Source organism: Cajanus cajan, chromosome 5, assembly GCF_000230855.2.
Source record: "Cajanus cajan strain Asha chromosome 5, NIPB_CcT2T_4, whole genome shotgun sequence".
Classification (NCBI taxonomy): Eukaryota; Viridiplantae; Streptophyta; class Magnoliopsida; order Fabales; family Fabaceae; genus Cajanus; species Cajanus cajan.
Genome location: NC_138521.1, coordinates 43,670,599 through 43,677,386, shown reverse-complemented (window position 1 = coordinate 43,677,386; position 6,788 = coordinate 43,670,599).

Here is a 6,788-nt window from a genome sequence, read left to right as displayed (position 1 = left end):
GGTCCACCCAGAACGTTCACCGGCGCGCCTCCGCTGTCCACCCGCGGCAGAATGTCCACCTCCGCTATCCACCGGCGCACCTCCGCTATCCACCCGCACGTCGCCGTCCAACCGTGCGCCTCCGCCGTCCTCCGCCGCGCCTCCTTCAGTTTACAAAAATAAGCAACCGTTGCTTAGTGAAGCAACCCTCTCTCCTCTGCAAGAAACTCTTGCTGTCACCTCAGCCTTCTCTAATGGTAAGAAACTCATGTTAGAGTTGCTTAAGGAACCAAGCAACTCCCATTGGAGTTTCTCTTAAATTTCCAAATTCCAACTCCATTTTCGAATCACCATCGGACAACACAATTTAGTTAAAAATAAGTTTCTCATACAGCTAATATGATTTAATTATATTTTTTTTATAATTTTATTAACATGTAAAATTTCAATTTTTGGTTAAATTTAGGGTAATTTTTTTTTCTTCAAATTTTTTGTTTTAATTTTTAAATTTTTTAAAAATCTTGTTTTAATTTCTTATGTCATCAATATCATATAAAAGTGATAGAATGAGATAATTATGTAATATTAGTTAGATTTAATACAATATTTTCACTACAAAAACACTACTAGATAGATTTTAAGTAAAAGTAATTGACAAATTTTCTAACAAATTTTGAGTATAAGACTAAAACAAGATTTTTTTTTTTAAATTATAAGACTAAAACATTCAATTTTTAATTTGAGGGGTTAAAACTAAATTTATCTTAAAATTAAAGAACTTAAAACATATTTAAGTTTTGCAATTTTAAGTTATTTTAAAAATGATTTTTAACTAGTTATGTTTAAATTTAAACATTGAAAGTCCATGATAATTATACTAGCGATAATATTAAAACTTAGTGTTAAGAAAGAGTTTAATTACCCTTATTGTTGGCATGGTTGGGGTTTATGTCTTTCAATCAAGTTATTTTCATTAAATTTAAGTAATGTTAGGTCATCATTAACATACCATACCATTATTCACCAAAAAAAAAATCATTAACATATCATCCAAAATTAATAAAAAATAAAAAAAATAAAGACGAAAACACATGAGTGAAACTTAAGGATGGAAATAGGTTAGGCCTTCAACAGAGGTCTATAATCTGACATCTTTAAAATATAATATGACTTGACATATTTAATAAAAAGACCAAGTTTAGACTTTTAAAAAAGTATATTCATACAAAAAGATTAAGTTTAGCCTTATAGAAAAAGTTTATTAGACCTAATAGGTCAGCCTATTTATTTATATAAAATAATAAAAATTAATATAATTATTAAAAATATAAATAAACAAATAAATTTATAAGACAAAAATAAATTATCAATATTTAAAATATTTTTTATACAATTATTTTTTTCATTGTAGGTTTATAAGTTTATGACCTGTATAAGAGTGTACATCAATATGCATGGCTACGCATGAATTGTCCCTTCAATAGAAAATGATTTATTTTTTCTCCTATATTTCTTTTAAAATTTAATTTATTGACCTAATTAACATTAATAATTTAAATAGATTTTTAAATAGGCTAATAGTCTAGGTCATGCTTTAAAAAGGCCAAGTCAGACTTATAAAAAAAAGTCTATGATTAATAATAAGTTAAGCTTATGCTTTAATTTTGCAGAATAGACTCAGCTTATATATTCAAAGCCTTACATAATCATTATCATCCCTAATTGACACTACTTGATAAATAATAAGGAAAAAAATAAAATAATAATTAAAAATAATAAATAGTTTAATTTCAATGGTAGTGGTAACAATGATAATGATAGAGCTATCGCGATAACGATGGTGGTGATGGTAGCAATGACTACAATAGCAGTGATGACAATAACAATGATAGATGAAACTAAGATGACAATAATTCGTGATAACTTAATTTGTACTACTTTAATCTAAGTCATTTATTTTAAAAAGGTATAATCTGACCTCTTTAAAAGTCTGACCATGTTTGACTTATTAATCTGTTTAAAAACTTATTTTATGTTAATATTGTTAAATAAGACAACAAACTTTCTTTTCTTTTGTTCGTCCCTGGAGTATCCACCGCCAATAGCGGTGACTAATCTCCTAGCTATATTAGAAGCACCTCAAAGGGTGGGATAGCTGGCAAAAAAAACTTTCTTTTAAATAGGTCAATGAGTTTTTTTTTTAATTTTCATGGTAAAAATAATGATTTAGTACTTAAATTTATTTTTAAAAGAATTAAAAAGAACAAAATATTATAGTAAAATACAATATATTAAAAGAATGTTAGGCTACTAATAAATAAATAAATATATATATATATATATATATATATATATATTAAATTTATTACAATATATGAAGGTGATGTAATATTTTTGTGTACATATTGTTAAAATATTTTTACATTTTATTTATTTTGGTAACCGTACACCTCTTCTTTTAGGATAGGACAATTAAATAATTTTATTTTATTAATTTAAATAAAAATACATTATTTATCTAAAACAATTTTTTCTTTAGTAAACTACAACTCCATTGCAATTTTGTAAGTTCCACATGCACAACATCCATAGGCACGAATTGCCTTTATTTTACTAGTTATTAATAATATTAATAATTTAATTTTTATATTATAAATTTATTTAATTAAGTATATTATTAATGGTGTAATATGTATATTAAAAATTGTATGATATTATATACATAAATAGGTTAACCTATAAGGTTTAAAAGACTTTTTTATAAGCTTAAACGTAGTCTTTTTAAATAAAAAGGTTTTGTTAAAAGTCCAAACTTGGATTTTTTATTAAATAGGTCAAGTTAGGCCAAATCATAGTCTCTCATTTAAGGCTTGACCTATTTTCATATCTAATAATAACCACTTGGACCATGAAACAACTTTAACAACATTTGATTTCTCATATTTTGACACTTAAACTACAAAGATTCAGTATTGAAATGAATGCTATAATACAAGAAGGGGGGTTGGATTGTTTCCCTTTAAAAATTGTTCCTTTTTAAATCAATACACGAGGAATCTTTTTATGGCGGTTCTTCCTTCTAATGACCGGCATATCTATGATTCTTTTCTCCCAGATGAAGCAGCAGGCATCGGTCCGTAGAACTTCTAAAAAAGAGATGGTTGTGGCGCGAAGTACTCTTGTGCACCTCCGTCACTCGGCTCGCGCGCAACCCCGCCTCGTTATGTTATGGAAGAATGGAAGTTATTACCGGGCTGGTTATTAAGAGCCTGCAATTGGCTGCCGGATTTCGTCCCGCAACTATAAGAAGATCGCTTCGGGGGTCACTGTGGCGTGGCTGAATGTAGAGCAGTCCGCCCCTACTGCGTTTGATCCGTAAATTCTGGAGAAGTTCGGAAGATGGTCAAGGTAGCTTGGATTCTTAAAAGAAAAGTCATCTATATATGAATTAGTTATGTTATAAAGTAGTTTTTTTTATTGAAACAATTTTTGAGTTTACTTTTTATGAATCATAATATGCAATAATATAATATTGAATGCAATAAACCAAATAAAACAAGAAAAAAGATAAGGGGCGAGAGAATGGGCACAAATTTATACAGTATAGTCTTTACCTATCTTACGTATACCTTTGATTTTGCCTTTTTCACTTCCAAAGGAAACTAATCCTTTATGTGGTTGGAGGCCTAGAAACATAGATCTTTCTCCCATCATATGTCATGAGTAGACATTGTCTAGGTACTAGTGTGAATCTTTTCTTCTTCCCATTAAGGATATATACAATAAAGATTATTTGAGATTTTGGTACCCAAATTTTCTTGGGTCCTTTTTTGTTAGTCTCCATGCCCTTGGTCTTATTCTTTCGTCTGCCTAGAGCTTTATCTCCATTTCCATTGGCTTTATGAAGAGAGACCTTGGGTTTGGCTTGAGGTGTCCCTAAACTAAGGTCAAAGCCAAGACCATTTTTGTCAAACAAAAGTCTTTTATGCTTTAGAATTATGTTTAACTTAGAAGATCCATCAACAAACTTGGCTAAGTCTTTCTTGAATTGTAGTTTTCAACTTCTAATGTTGTAACCTCAAGTGATATGAAGCTAGTGATCTTGTCCTTGAGAGACTTTATCTCTCCTATAGCGTTTAACATTTTCTCCTTGAGTTCAATATTTTTTTTCTAAGATTTGTTTATTTTTCTTTAAGTTTCTTTTATTCAAGAGAGATCATGTGAGAGTTTGCTAAGAGAGTCTCCTAGGACATCTCATCATCATTAGATTCAGATGAATAAGAGCTAGAGTCAAATTTTACCTCTATGTCTATAGCATTTGACTAAGTGTGTGCCATGAGGCATATGTTGGCCTTCTCATCTTCTGAACTGTTATTTTCGTTGCTATCCAAGTTCTCCCAAATGGCCATTAGACACATTTCGGCCTTCTTCTTGGAAGACCACCTATTCCTTTGTGAAGGACAATCAGCCTTCATGTGACCAGGCTTTTTGCACTCATAGTAGACAACTTCTTTGTTGTTAGTCTGATTGGGCTTTTTAAACCTATCCTTCTTTCTGTGGAGGTTTCTCAATTTTTCTTTCTTCTTTAGCATGTCTTCGAACTTCTTATACATAAGATATATCTCATCATCTGTAGAGTCTGTAGAGTCTTTAGGTTCCTTTTTTATATTTTCTTACTGGTTTTGTGACACCCTTACTACCCCAACACATATATTGTATAAATAAACTAAGGAAATAAATCTTTCAACGTCGGTAAAAGGGTTCATATAAAAACCTTTAGAAACATTCTTCGATATCCAAAATATTTTGAAAAAGAAACTTGGAAAAATAAAATATAAGAGGTTACACAATGTTTTCAAAATAATAAGTACAACTCCATTTACAAATAAAGTTCATGTCCTAGAAGTCCTCTGCCCCGATGTCACAATATCAGAGTATACCCACAACTCAACTGTTGGCATTCTAAATGCCACTCATAGCCGGATCTTCCTCACCTAAAACATCCACAAATTATACGGTGAGAAAAGAAAACATCTATATGTAAAGCACACAAAGAAAAACACAACATATCATCTCATTATAAAATATTCATAAACATTTCAATATATCATGACTCTATCAATCATGCATCATCATCACGTCACAATTCGCAATCACACCAATCTTCACAAATCTTTCAATCACAATCATCACAAATCTTACTATGTCAAGGTCACGCTACCCTTCAGCCTAGGGTCGTGCTCACCCCTGACATCACACTGTGTCAAGGTCACGCTACCCTTTTAGTAGCCTAGGGCCGTGCTCACCCCCTGACATAACACTGTGCCAAGGTCACACTACCCTTTTAACAGTCTAGGGTCGTGCTCACCCCTAGTCATCAATATGAGGAACCACAATCACATCACAATCACAATCACAATCACACCAATCCATCACAAATCTTACAATTAACCCTATGCCAAGGTCACGCCTATAGCATCTCTTGCTCGAGGTCGTGCCACCCTCGACATAAGCATTAATTGCCTCACACACCCACCCTATGCCAAGGTCATGCTTGTAGCATCTCTTGCCCAAGGTCGTGCCACCCCCGACATAAGCATGAAAAATCACACATCCTACACTGTGCCAAGGTCACGCCTGCAACATCTCTTGCTCGAGGTCGTGCCACCCCCGACATAAGCATAAGGAATCACCCATCCCATACTATGCCAAGGTCATGCCTGTAGCATCTCTTGCCCAAGGTCGTGCCACCCCTAGTCACAAGTGTGAGGAACCACAATCACATTCTCATTCACATCTACATCCATATCCATATCCACATATCAATTCCACAATACATACACAATCCACACAAAATGATGGTTCACATACCCCTCAAATAATTCACCATGAATCCTCATCTAGATCATCAATTTTATCAAATAATATAACAATAACATTCATAAATTAATATAATAATCAATAGAATTAGCAATTTAATACAATCTTAACATAAATAGTAAAACCCCAATTGTTCCAAAACCTAGCTCACAGGCACTTTTCTACAATTTCGTTCTCTCTCCTAGATCATCATTCTTACAAATTAAATATATATTTCTAATCCTCAACACATACAGAATCTAATGGTATCATTAATTCCTCAAATAGAAATAATCCAATTTTTCCAAAACCTATCTTACAGACACTTTTCTATAATTTCGTTCTCTCTCCCAGAGCATCATTTTTTACAAATAAATCATATATTCATAGTCCTAAATACATTCAGAATCACATAAGATCAATAATTCTCCAAACAGAAATAATTATAAAATTACTCATAATACTAAGGGACTCTTCCTCTACCCAATTCCCTCATGTAACTCTACATACAAATAATTCCATTTTCCCTCGTACCTTGATATGTAGAAGCTGAACCTACACAAGATCTGGTTGGTCTCCCTCGCTGGGTTCCCCTCGGTCTGAAGCAGAAAGTAGAGGGAAAGAAAAGAAAGTAGAAGAAAACAAATCAGAAAATGAGAGGTGTACCTTTTGCGAGTGGTAGAGAGCTCAATTTATAGGCATCATGCTTCGCCAGAATGGCCCGTTCCAAATCCGGAACGACCTGTTCTGGACCCTTAAATCACGACTAAAAATCACATCCAGAACGGCCCGTTCTCAAACTAGAATGGGCCGTTCTGGGGTGCAATTAATACTCACAATGGTCAAATTTTGGAACGGCCCGTTCTCACCTCTGGAACGGCCCATTCTCACCTCTGGAACAGCCCGTTCCAATTTGGGAACGCCCCGTTCCCATCTAAAACTTATAGACA